Source organism: Camelus bactrianus, chromosome 6 (genome assembly GCF_048773025.1).
Source record: "Camelus bactrianus isolate YW-2024 breed Bactrian camel chromosome 6, ASM4877302v1, whole genome shotgun sequence".
In the NCBI taxonomy this organism is placed as follows: Eukaryota; Metazoa; Chordata; class Mammalia; order Artiodactyla; family Camelidae; genus Camelus; species Camelus bactrianus.
In genome coordinates this window covers 2,883,497-2,897,084 of record NC_133544.1, presented here as the reverse complement: position 1 = coordinate 2,897,084, position 13,588 = coordinate 2,883,497, and positions in this window count along the sequence as shown.

Genomic DNA, 13,588 nt, shown 5'->3' with positions numbered 1-13,588 from the left:
AAACATCATCTCTCCTGGGCAGGGACCCCCACCGGATGGCACACGTTGGATTTCAAGGGGCTGGCCTTCCCCCATGCCGCAGCCCAGCCCATCTCTCCCTGGGGTCCTCCTGTAACAGGGCTTTCTTTCGGCTTTGTTCCGGCGTCTGGGGCTTTGTCTATATTGTTCCCTCGGGTGAAATGCTCTTCCCAGAAGTTTCCTGCATCTTCAGATCCCAGCTCAGCTCTTCTTAATACCAAACTGGTAGTGGGTGTTGGCTGCTCAGTGAGGGTGGGGCCACTTCCGTCAGGTCCTCTTGCCGCCGCCCAGGCCCAGCCTGGGCCTGCCCAGACACGGGCTCCTAGGCCATTAGAGGAAGGAATCAACTCATCCAAGTCACCACGTTTTATTCAGAGTAATAGTGGGCAGCTGCTGCGTCCCAAGGCTCCCGGGCCTTCCCGCAACCCCCCCTGGAATCTCACCCATGTGACACTGGCGGGAATGGGCGCAGACAAGCGAGGGGCCTGCCCGAGGCCTGCCTGACGCCGGCCTGGGGGTGGGGATGCTCGCCAATATCCCCAGTTTTGAAACTCGGCGCCCACGTGCACCAGTGGCACGCCTGGGCTTGGCGGGGCGAGGCCTGCGGGGCTTTCGGGTCCGGCCCTCACTCCCCAGACGGGAAAATTCAGGGTCCCCGCCTTCGGGCAGGCTCGCAGGGCTTCTCCCTAACGGCGCGCCCATTTGCCGGGTCAGGAGACCGAGGCCCGGCCTGGAGGTGGCAGCGGGGGCGCGGATGTCCTCTGGGACGGGGCCTGGCCCGCGCTGTGCGCCCCGGGCGGGTGAGCGGGGGCGTCCTGCGCTGCGAAGGCGGCGCCAAGGCCTTCGGCAGCTTCTCCGCACGCCGGGCCCGGGTCCTCGCCCGCGCGGTGGAGAAATCCCGCCGGCGGCCCGAGGAGGAGGCGCGGCCGGGAACCGTAGTCATGGTGACCGCGGGAGACAAAGAACCGGCGCCGCCGGGCGACAGGGGCGGCAGAGGAGGCGCCGGCCCCGCGGGGGCCCCGCGGCCCAGCTGCCGCCCGAGCTCCGGCCTCGGGGTGGCCTTAGGCCAGTCTCGCTCTCTCTGGGCCTCAGTTTCCTTATCTGGACCGCGGGGCCCAATCCAGGAGCTCCTCTAGCTTCTCGCTGGGTTTGGCTGTTTTCTTTCCTTTCACCTCCCCCCTAGGCAAAAGTAAATAAATCTGGAAGGTCCTCTAAGGGGGAACCTGGAGAGGGAGTGCTAAGTTCTGAGGAGGCCCAGCCTCCTCCATCAGAAGAGGAGGAGACCAAGGCCTGGGAGCAGGGAGGGGAGGTCCACGGGGCACACGGGAGGCCCAGGGCAGACCCTTCCAGCTTGGGGCCAGGCTGTGGGGAGCCAGGGAGTGACAGGGGTGATCCCCCTCTCTTAGCCTGGCCCTGCCTCAGCACCTGCTGCAACCCAAGGGTCCCAGCAGGACCAGGCACTATTGTTCTGGTGGCAGAGGCCCGTCACTCCAGTTCCTGGACCCTTGTGCCCTCCTGGTGGGTAGGCAAGGCCTCCTTCCTGAGAGCCCTGTTAGTCTGCAGTCACAGGCCGAGAGACACTGGTCATCCACTTTACCCCAAGCTGGGCCTCAGTTTCCCCATCTGTAGAAGGGGTGAGAGAGCTTTAGACTCCAGCCTCTCACAGCCCTAGGCTCTCTGAGGCCTTGTTCCAGTCACCATCGGCTGGCCTGAGGTGTGATAGAGCCCTGGGCCCCTCCAGGCTGGGTGTGCTGTCCTCATCTGAGTAGTGTCTGCAGGTAGCTGGTGGTCTCCTTCTGTGCCCAGCCTCCTGGGTTAGACTCCAAGCCAGGGGCCAGGCCACAGTGAAGGTTGGGCCTGGCCTCTGCCCCACCACCAGAGCCCACAGACCCAGGACCAAGCACAGGAGGCCAGGGGCGGGGTCAGCAAGCTCCTCAGCACCTGTGGGGCCTGAGCTTCATTCCTCACCTGGCCCTCTGAGGCAGTCTCAGTTCCTCTCAGTGTGTGTGCTGACTCTGACCAGTGGGGACGGGGATGGATGGAGAGGCCGTTTCTAATGAAGTAGGGAGGGGTGACAGGTCACTCTGGCGGGTCTTCAAAGAGGCTCAGCCAGTCCTGCTGGTCTAGCCCAGCCTCAGGGGACAGACGGGCGCAGTGAGGGCACCAGGACCCTCTGGAGGTGTGACACCCTCCCTCCCAGTGACCTAAGGCGAGCCCTGCCTGTGTTTTCTCACTAGGAAGCCGGACCTGGCCAACTGCAGCATGGTGTGGATAAACCGCATCAGAGTGGTGAGTGACCTCCTGTCCTGCAAACGCCCGCCCCCTGCAGCCCTGGGGCCTCCTCGAATCTGAGCCCTGAGCTTGCCGTCCTCTTTTTCCTTCACACCCTGGCCCCTTAAACCCTTCTTGGAGTGTCTGAGGCGCTGCCTGTGATTCCTCGGGGGCCCCCATGGACTGCAGCACCCCTACCTGGCTGAGAACAGGAGACTTGGAGAGATGGGGGTGGTTTGGCGGCAGCCCTGCCAGGAATCAGCCAGCCAATCAACAAATTGTAGCATTACCCAGCGCAAGGGGTGGGTGTGGGGAGGCAGGGAGGCCACACAGATGGAGGGATGGGAGGGTCCCTCTGTGTCCTACAGCCAAGTCCTTCCTGAAGTTCAGAGATCCTCAGTCCAATCTCTCTTGGATGGGGGGTTCCCTTCCCCATCAGGGCAGCCTTGGGATCCCCCCACCCCGCAAAACTCTGCCCCACGACTAAGGCCAGTCTCCCTGCACATACCTGGGCTAACATCCCTACGTGCTCTGGTCCCTGCTGCAAAGATGAAGATCTCGTCTTGGCATCAATTTTGTGGAGACTCAAGAAATGTTCCTGATGTGGTCCTGCCCACCCCACCTCACACTGTAATGGAGGGGACAGCCTGGATTACCTGGCTGTGGCCAGGGAGGGCTCTGTGGTGAACAGTGCCCCCTAGCCAAGCCTGAAGCTGAGATCAAGATGGGTTAGAACGGGCAGGAAGGGCACAGCTTGGGCAAAGATGCCTTGACCTGTTGGCAGCAGCAGGTGGATGGATCTGTCTGAAACAGAGACCTTTCATTGGGTGCGGTCAGGGCTGAGGCTGCAGGACGGTGGCAGAGGCAGGGGCCTCCAGCAGCCCCTCCTCCCTGCTCAGCCCTATGGTTCCAGAATTTGTTCATGGAGTCAAATGCATATGCTTTTCCTTATGCTTAATCTGTGATTCATACCACTCAGTCTTCTAAAAAGAACTAGCAGTAGCCTACAGGAAGTCAGAACAATTAACTCATAACAATAGAGAAAGAGAATATTGAACATTCAAGAATGTAGGGAGACATGCACTTTCCCTATTCCAGGGCATTAATGATCAGTAATTGGTCATCAAATGTAGCTGTGAGTTTCCTGGCAGGCGAAGCATAAAGGGAATGAGAATGGGCCATAGGAACTTCACTTTTTGGTCAAGGGGAGCTTATCAGGCAATTCGGAAACCTGCTCTTATTCCTAGAAAGAAGCTCTCCAATGAATTTGTACCTCAAACCTCAGGCAGAAGTTGTTTCTGTGGGAGGGCCTCTGGGAACACAGCCAGTTAGGCACCCTTGGGGACCTGCCTGCTGTGTGGTCCCAGGGTGTCCTATTTTCTCTGGGCCCAGATTAACCTGAGCCTGCTGATCTGGGTCTCAGGAGCTGGGGACGCCAGGGGCAGGCCATCGGGAATGCTGCCCTGGAGCCATGCCCTGGCTCCCGCTGGGGCAGGACAGCCACCTGCCCTTGCCTCCCCGCACTGCAGGGTGTCCGAGCACAGAGGCTGTGCTCACACTGGGTCCCATTCTGCCTTTGCACAGACTCTTCCCAATGCCTGGAATGCCCTTCCCACCCTTGTCTGCCTGGCAAACCTCGAATTTTCTTCACTTCTCTGTTCACATGTCCCCTCCTCCAGCCCCATATTCACCCAGACAGCACCCTACCCACCCTGTTGTCACAATCCCTTTACTGGTCTGTCTCCCCCAACAGCCAGGGAGAGGACACCTCTCTGTTTGGGGACAATGTCTCTGTCCCTTTAGGTCCCAGTGCTCATGCTGGGCTGGTACCCGGAGAGCGGGGCCTGGCGTATTTGCGGAACGAAGTATCCTCTGGGTAGGAAAAGACAGATTCATCCTCCCCGTGGTGCAGATGGGGAAATAGGCCCTGGAACAGTAAATGGGGCCCGAGGCTGTCCATAGAGCCAGGGCTGGGGCCGCAGCCAAGGGCAGCTCCCTTAGGTGGGGGAAAATGACACTGAGATTTAGATGGCAGTACTAGGGTCTGGCTCCTTGGGTTCAAGTCTCTGCCATTTTCTCACCCAAGTGACACTGAGCAGGTCACTTCTCCCTCCGGGCTTCAGATTATTCCTGGGCAGAAAGGGGACAATGACGGATGATGACTTCATGGGAATCAGTGAGTTAGTCCATGGAGGCACTTGGCAAGAGCTCCACTGGGTTAACTCTGACGAGTAGAGCCTTGGTTACCATCTCCTTGTCCTCTGTGCCCCCCCTTCTCCAGCTGGACGCAGAGCCAGGGGCCTCTCTGCTCCCCCTTTTCCCTCCCGCCCATCGTCCAGCAGCAGGGACTTAGACTGTCCAGACAAGCCAGGGAAGGGCATTCCAGGCGAGGGAATGCAGTGAACCCAGAGGAGGGATGGGATCAAGCAGGGGGCCATTCTGGGAACAACTTGGGATCAGGTTCCTTTTTCAGGAGCCCCGGGCACTCACGTGAGGGAGAGGCCGACCAGACCATGAGGGGCTCAGATGCCAGGCTGAGGAGCTTCCCTTTTGCCTGGAAATGGCTAGGAGTTGTCCAAGGCTTGGTGCTGGGTTGGGGCACGGTCACACACCTGGGGGCTGGACTGGAGGGTCTGGCAGAGGCTAAGTGAGTGGTGTAGAGGCCTTCAGGACCAGGGGGTGTTGGGTGTAGCAGTGCCAGTCCCAGGACCCAGCTCAGGATGGCATGGAACACGCCCTGGATGAATGAATGAATGAATGCATGCATGCATGAATGAATGAATCACGTACTCAGGGGACTGGAGCCACCTAAGCAGTGGGCCCACCTGTCCTGTGTGTGCGGCAGCCCTGGGAAGCTGCCTGGGAAGGGGCTCTGTGCACGGCTGTGACTCCTCCGCCCCAGGCCGAGCCTGAGTGAAGAGTGGCTCTGTGTCTTTGGCAGAACTGGGACATCATCGGGTTCAGTTATATTTGGGGACCCCTGTGTGGCAGCTGCCGGGCAATCAGTCTCTCTAGGAAGCTACAGCTGCCCTGCAGGGTGAGACAGGTGGGTTAGAGGGGGGCTGTCATGCTGTCACCCAGGAGCTCTTGCAGACCACTGGGCCACCCTGGGCCTGGGACTCTCCAAGGTCAGTGTCCCCGCTGTAAAGGGATTGAGGCATGGGGTGGGTGGCCACACCTACTGCCCACTAGCTGTGCGGTCTCAGCCAGTCAGCTCCTCTTTCTAGTTTTGTCATACAGGATGGGCTGGGATATGTGACAACAACAAACAATCCCTGGATCTTTTTTTTTTAATTGCCTACAGATTTTTTTATATCAGGTTTATTGAGATACCATAAAATTCCCCATTTAAAAATGTACAACTCAGTTAGTGTATTCATTCAGCTGTGTAGCCATGACCACAAACAACTTTAGAACATTTTCATCACCTCCTAAAAACCTGGCACCCATTAGAAATCAGTCTCCATTAACCCCCTCCTGCCAGCTCCTGGCAACTAGTAATCTTTCTGCCTCCGTAGCATTCTCTATTCTGGATATTTTGTAAAAATGGAACCTTTGATGCGGCTTTTTGTGACTAATTTCTTTCTCTTAGCATAATGTTTTCCACATTAACCCATGGTGTACTTCATTCCTTTTAATGATTAAATCATATTCCGTCATATGGATAGACCATAATCTTGTTCATCCTTTCATCAGTTGATGGACAATAAGTTGTTTCTACTTTGTAGCTATTATAAGTAATGCTTTTATGACCATCTGTATACAAATTTTCATGTGGACATGTGTTTTCATATTTCTGGGTGTAGACCTAGAAGTGTGATTTCTGGGTCTTACAGTAATTCTATGTTTAACTTTTTGAGCAACTGCCAGAATGCTTTTTGAAGTGGCTACACTATTTTATCTTCTCACCAGCAGTGTCTGAGGGTTCCAGCGTCTCCAAGTCTTTGCCAACACTTGTTACTGTCCGTCTTTCGGATGACAGCCATCCTTCTGGGTGTGGGATTTCCTTGTGGTTTTGATTTGCATTCCCCTCCTGGCTAATGATGGTGAGCATCTTTTGATGTGTTTACTGGCCATTTACATGTCTTCTGTGGAGAAATGTCTATTCAGATCCTCTGCCTGTTTTGGGGGGAAGGATAATTAGGTTCATTTATTTATTGATTTGTTGGGGGGAGGTAATTAAGTTTATTTATTTTTAGAGGAGTTACTGAGGATTGAACCCAGGACCTTGTGCACCCTAAGCACACACTCTACCTCTGAGCTATACCCTCCCCTACTTTTTAAAAATTAGACTTTATATTTTAGGTTCACAACCAAATCAAGTGGAAGGTATAGATTTCCTGTATGTCCCTCCACCCCATCCGTCTGTGAGTGGCACAGCACGGCAGGGAACATTTTCTTGCTCTTGCCTCATGTCCATCAAGGCTGGCAGGGTCTCTGCTCCAAGTGTTCTCACTCCAAGACCCAGGCTGATGGAGCTACACTGGTTGCCATGGCATTGAGAAGAGGAAAAGGAAGTATTGAGTCACCCACTGGCTCTTAAAGCTTCCACTCAGAGAGAATACATGTCACTTCCACTCACATCTCAGTGGCAAAGGGAGTCACCCAGGCACGCCTAACTCCAAGGAGATATGCAGTCCTCCCGTGGGCCGGGAAGGAGAGGATTCAAATGTCCAAACACCTCTAATGACTCACAGCAGTTAAATAAGGTTCTTTCCTGCAGGACTTCTCAGTGTCTTTATTGTACTATTTTTCACTGTCCCTCTCTGGAGGGAGTGGGTTGCAGCAGGCAGAGCAGCCCAGATTTATTCAACTGGGGAACTCTTTTCTCCCAGAGCATCTCCCTAGAATCCTCTTTGGAAAACACTGCCTTGCCTGGTAGCCACTTCCTAGAGCAGGGGTGGGCAAAGTTTTTGGAAAGCACCAGATAGCAAGTATTTTAGGCTTTGTGGACCCTATGAACCAACTACTCAACTCTGCTGTTGCAGTGCAGAAGCTGCCGCACGTGATGTGTAAACAAGTGGGCGTGTCTCTCTTCCAACAAATGTTATTTATAGACACTGAAACTTGAATTTCATGTAACACTCCTGTGTCAACAGGATAGTCTTTTTCTTTTGATTTTTTCCAACCATTTAAAAGAGTAAAACCATTCTTAGCTCACAGGCTGTGCAAAACCCAGTGGCAGGCTGGCCTGGCCCAGGGTTGGTAGTTAGCGCCTCCCGATAACCCGACACCTTCGACTGGCATTCAGGACCCTTCCTGGGCTTGAAGTGCCTCACCTGCCACCACATCTCCACAAAGAGCCCAGGCTGGGGCATGGTGGGTGATATTCTTTCATTCCTGGGGCATTTGCACAGGCTGTTCCCCCTGCTGGGAATGTCCTTCCAGCTCTTCTCGGTTTGGGAAACTATGGCCTCTCTCGACCCAGGTAGAGTCAGAAGCTGCCATTGCTGCTGGCGCCTTCTCTCTAAAGTTGCCCTGACCTCACTGTATTCTGATTTTTCATAGACATATTTGTTTCCCCATCTAGGCCATGAGCTTCTGGAGGGTGGGGACCTTGTTCTCCGCAATTCTGACCTCCAGGGAGGGAGACATGGCGTGGAGTAAGGGCTGCTGAGGAAAGGAGGACTAGGTGAGGGGTGGTCTACGTGGGGATCCCAGCCCCGGCAAAGGTGCCAAGGTGAGGATGAGTTTGGAACCTGGAGGACCTGAGGACCCATCTGCTGCAGCTGGGTGGAAGGTGACAAGGGACAGAAGTGGGGCTTCAGGGTGCTGCTAGGGAAGTAGGCTTGGTGCAGCCCAGCAGCAGGAGCCGTGGAAGGTTCTGGAACCAAGGAGTGGCTTGCTGAAATTGATGTTTGGGTTGATCTAGCTCCCACCTCGGTCCTGGCGAGGTCCAGCCCCTCTGGCCATTCTCCACAGCCCCTGGGAGTGGAGTCTGTGAGCTGAGCTTGGGTCCCTCTGTCTGTGAGTGAGAATAAGGGGGCCCTTCTCAGCTTTTGAGGCCCCATCTTGGTGCTCCTTGGAATTGTCCAGATGAAAGTCCTGGGCCAAGGACATGGAAGCAACTTAAATGTCCATCGACAGATGACTGGATAAAGAAGTTGTGGTATGTTTATACAATGGAATAGTACTTATCAATGAAAAAGAATAAAATAATGCCATTCGCAGCAACATGGATGGACCTGGAGATCGTCATTCTAATGAAGTAAGCCAGAAAGAGAAAGAAAAATACCATATGTTATCACTCATACGTGGAATCAAAAATAAAATAAAATAAAGAGGACACTAATGACCGCATCTATAAAATAGAAACAGACTTGCAGACATAGTAAACAATCTTATGTTTACTGGGGGAAAGAGGGTGGGAAGGGATAAATTTGGGTGTTTGAGATTTACAAATGTTCACCACTGTATATAAAAATAGAAAACAACTTTCTTCTTTGTAGCATGGGGAACTACAGTCAATACCTTGTAATAACCTTTAATGAAAAAGAATAAGGAAAGGAATACATGTATATGTATGCATGGCTGGGACGCTGTGCCGTGCACCAGAAATTGACACATTGTAACTGACTGTACTTTAATTAAAAAAGAAAAAAGAAAGTCCTGGGCCAGCAGTCAGAGGACCCGGGTTCAAGTTCTGATTCTGCCCACCCAGCTTCTTGTGGGATCTGGAACAAGTCACTTCTTCCACTGGGGCCTCACTTTCCACATGTGACAAATAGGAGCAATAACCCCTGTGCTGGAAGCCTCCTGGGGTTGCTGTGAGGATCAAATAAAGCCGGGGCTCAAGGGGACTGTGACCAGGAGAGAGCTGACCTTGGTGGAGAATCCTGCCGCTGTATCCCCAGCACCCAGAGCAGTGGGATGCTCAAGGTGTGTGGTGCTGACGTGGAGAGTGAAGGAGGCCGGGAGCAGGTTTGGGTGAGAGGGGCTCAGGTGTCTGAGACTGTGCTGAAGGAACTGCTTAGACCTCACCAGCACCTGCACGTGGTGCATCAGCCCTGCGCTCTGGGACCTGGCGTGGACGCATCCTGCAGCAGGTAACTTCTGGGCCTGAATCTGAGGCGAGAGCCCTCTTGTTTTACACATGGGGAAACTGAGGCCAGAGAGGCACAGGGACAGGCCCAGGGTCCTCAGGCAGCCAGAGGTGCAGCCAGTTCTGGCCCGGGCTCAAGGCCCCGTTGCCCTCTCCCCTGGGGGTCCCCTGGTGGTGCCTGGAGAGTCTTGGCCACTGTGCCCTCCCCTGGGAGACACAGATGCCAGGATGTGTGGGGAGTCAGTGCCGCTAATTAGTCACATCATTTTTGGCATCTTACACAGCCTCGGGGAAGTGGAGAATGTCATTGTCAAAGTATTTTTGAATATTTGCCTTCTCAGCAAGAAGATGCTGTGAGAACACTCCGTCTTGCATCCGGGTGGATACTAACCAAAATACCAAGCACTGGGAGCTGGGAGGATCTGGGAGCTCGGGAGAGAGGCCTGGAGGACACCCTGGTATGCTGGTCACAGTTGTGTCACTCTGCCCCTCTGGGCCCCATTTCCTCACCCTAAAAAGTTCATTCATTTCTCAGATCTTTATGGAAGCCCACTGTGTGCCTTGCACTGCTTAGATTCTGGAGAGACAAGAGTGAACAGACCAGCACAAGAGGCTGCCATCCTAAGGCAGAGCCAGACAGGACAAATCAATAAAATACACTTGCTGGTGACAGATGCAAAGTAAAAGTGTGTTAGGCCGAGTGTGGCTATTTCCAAAGGGCGATCAGAACTAAAGGAGGTGAGGGGTGATCTGACAAGGTCTCTAGGTGAAGAGCATTCCTGGCACAGAGAACAGCAGCTGCAAAGGCTCTGAGGTCTGGACATGCTTGGTTTGTTTGAGGATCAGCAGGCAGGCCAATGGGCCTAGACCCAGGTGGTGACACAGAGAAGGCAAGATGATAAGGCAGTGTCCAAGAGGTCACTGGGGCCTGCTTGGAAGCCACTAGAAAGCCTCTGTTTTTGTTCTGAGTAGGAGCTGTCAGAGGGTTTAGAATTGGGGGATGACATGATCTGGTTTCCGTTTTAGCCATATCTCTCTGGTGCCAGTAGGTCAGTGGCAGGAGCAGGGAGACCAGGTATAACAACCCAGCTGACAGGTGACAGGGCTCCACAGGGTGGAGGAGGCTGGATGCCACATGTGTCCGGAGGCAGAGCAGACGTCGGGTGTGGAGTTTGAGGAGGAGAGACCCCAGAGAAGGCGCCTCCACGGTTTGATGTAAGCACGTGGTGAAGAGGTGATGCCCCCAGGTGGGCCTTGGTGGTGTGACACCTGTGGTGCCCACTGGACAGCCTTGGGCAGACTGGAGCAGGCAGCTGGAGCTGAGGGGCCAGTTTCAGCTGGAGACACAGATTTGGGAGTCACTGGAGCAGAGGTGTTACTTAGAGCCATGAGCTGGCCTGAGCTCACCATGGGGCGAGCAAGAGAGGAGGCCGAGGGCAGACAGTCATAGCAGCATCTCCCACCCCGGGAGCGCCTGGGGGCTGCTCAGCCCAGGGTGTTTGTTTCACTATTACAGCAGTCATGCCCGACACTCAGGCCTCGCCAGCACAGACCTCTCCCTCCGCTGGGACTGTGAGACATAGCCCGGGGAGCCAGGCTTGTCCTTTAGACCAGAGCTGGGGGCAGGAATGCCAAGGACGGAGTTCAGGGCCCACAGGTGTCTAGACACAGGGCTGCCCTCCCAGCCCATTGCCTGCCCCGCCATCCTCTCTGGTCCTACAGGTGAGCCCTGGCCTTGCATTCGAAGGCTGGGCTCCAGCTTTGGTCCCTCTGTTCTTGCGTGTGGGTTGAAACACACATAACATAAAGGTTATCGTTGTTGCCATTTTGAAGTGTACAGCTCAGTGGCACTCTACAGTCACAGTGTTGTGCAATCACCTCTATTACCTATTGGGGAACCTTTTTATCACCCTGATCCGGCAGGAAACCCCATCCCCATGAACAGTCACTCCTCCTCCCTCCTTCCCCTGCCCCTGCCAACCCAAGTCTGCTTTCCGTCTCTGTGGACTTGCCTGTTCGGGACATTTCATGTAAGTGGACTCAGACACTCTGTGAGCTTTGAGGGCCTGTTTCTTTCACGCAGTGTCTTATTTTCAAGGTCCATCCACGCTGTAGCTGTGTCTGTATCTAGCTCCTTCCTTTCTTTGCCTTGGTCCCTCCATTCTTGGCCAGTTGTGCGACCTTGAGTCGCAGAGTCTCCCATGCTACTTCGTCAGGTTGTCATGACGACCCTTAAATACACCAGGAAGTAGGGAGCCCACTTCCCATGGTGCAGAGGGGCCCGGTGCCCACCGCGTGGAGACCTTGGGGGTCTGCGTGGTCAGTGACTGCCTCTCAGCTTTCCCCACCGCTGGACTGGGAACCAGCGCTCTCTAGTCGGTGAAGTCAGTGGTCACTCACCTGTCTGATTTTTGGCCTCTGAGATTTTGCTGCTCTTGTTTTCATCCCTTTGTTTTCTTTTTGGTGGGACTGGGGGCAGGACTGAAGGTAAATCAGTTGGCTCCACCCACCCTCTTTCCATTCCTTCTAAGAACCTCTGAGATTTTTGAAGCAGCCCTTGGGGACTGGCTTCACCCCCTCCTCAGAGGGGAAGCAGGGACAGGGAGGCCTAAACACGTGGAGGACCCCTGCCAGGAGATGGAGCAGGGCTGGCCCAGGTCTGCCCAGTCCCTCCACTGGCTCTGATAAAGTCAGGCATTTGGTAAAATGGCCCTGATGGTATTCGTGCTGTCCCCCCACCTAAAAGAATGCCTCCCTCCTGGTCTGCCCAAACAGAACTCCAGAACTTTACTGAGGCCCACGTGTTCTAGGCCAGGAGGGGGATGGATGCTCCGGCTGTAGGGGAGGAAGGCCGGGTGAGAGGGTGGGAGTGCCAAGGAGGGGCTTTGGCTGAGTCCTGCCCTTGAGCCATGGGAGTCCTTCCAGTGCAAGCGGTCACATGGCCGTTGCCAGGCCTCGCCTGTCCCTGCATCACCCCAGCAGCCCTCCCCTGACGGGGCTACCACAAGAACATCACTGAGCTGTATTTGACACCAGCCAGGGCTGAGCACGCCATGAGCAGGACAGACAGACAGGCCCCGGTGCCAAGGTGGAGCCAGCGAGTGAGTGATAACTAAGGAGGACAAAGCCATAACTGACGCTGAGATAAGGCTGAGACGGGGCTGCAGGGAGGGGGGATGGCTGGGGCGCTTTCCTGAGGAGAGCTAAGTCTAAATGAGGTGGAGGTGGCTAGTGAAGGCCCGAGGGAAAGTTATTTCAGTCCAAGAAACAGCCTGTGCAAAGGCCACAGGAGGTGAGGGGGAGGCAGGGAATGGAGCTCTGGGAGAGAGATGGGGGCCTATCCCGGGGGGCCTGGAGTTAGCTGAGGAGGGCTTTGAATTTTATCCTCAGTGGGGAGGCACTGGGGGTTATAAGCCTGGAAGGGCGTGATCTGGTCCAGGTTTCAAAGATCATCTCCTGCTGGCCTGTGCAGGGGCGATGCTGTCCCACAGGCAAGTCGGGAGAGGAGCAGACACAGCCCAGGGATCCTGCTCTGCCCTGCCCGGGAGAAGGCCCCTCGTGGCTCTGCTGAGCCTGGCATCTAGGGCGGTGACCTGTCCCTGGGACTAAATGTTAAAAGAGCTCTCAGCACTACCCCCCCACCTGCCGGGGCCATCCTTCTCCTCTGTCCATCCATCTGTCTCAGGGGCAGTGTAGCTGGTGTGCCTTTTTCTGACACAGCGTCCTGTAGGGTGGGGAGGAGGTGGTCACTCCCACTGTCACTCCTGCAGATAAGGGGTGGGTCCTCAAACAGGAAACCACAGGCTGGAGGGCGGTTTCTAGATGAGAGAGGAGCCCTCAGCTCTCTGAGGGTCTGAATGTCTGGGTGCAGCAGGGTTGCAGCCTGAAAGCCGGCATCTGCCACCCCGGGGGCTACTGGGAGGCCAGTGCTGTGCTCAGTATTTCTTTCCCGGCCACGTGTTTACACTCTGACGCGGGTTTTGTTGAAGTGTCCCAGCCTGACTCCATGACAGTCAGCTGTGGTGATTTAACGAGCCTCTGCTGCGAGTGAGGCTCTCCGACCACGGGACCACAGAGAGGCCTCATGGAGTTTACTTTCCACTGGGAGAGAAAGACAGGGCCACATGTAGATCTTTACAATCATGGTCGGTGCCAGAAGGGGGAACCTGGGCTGGGACAGGGGCCTCAGGTGGCCAGGGAGTTCAGAAGGGCTCCCTGGAAGAGGTGACCTGTCAGCTGAGTCAGGAAGGACGAGTG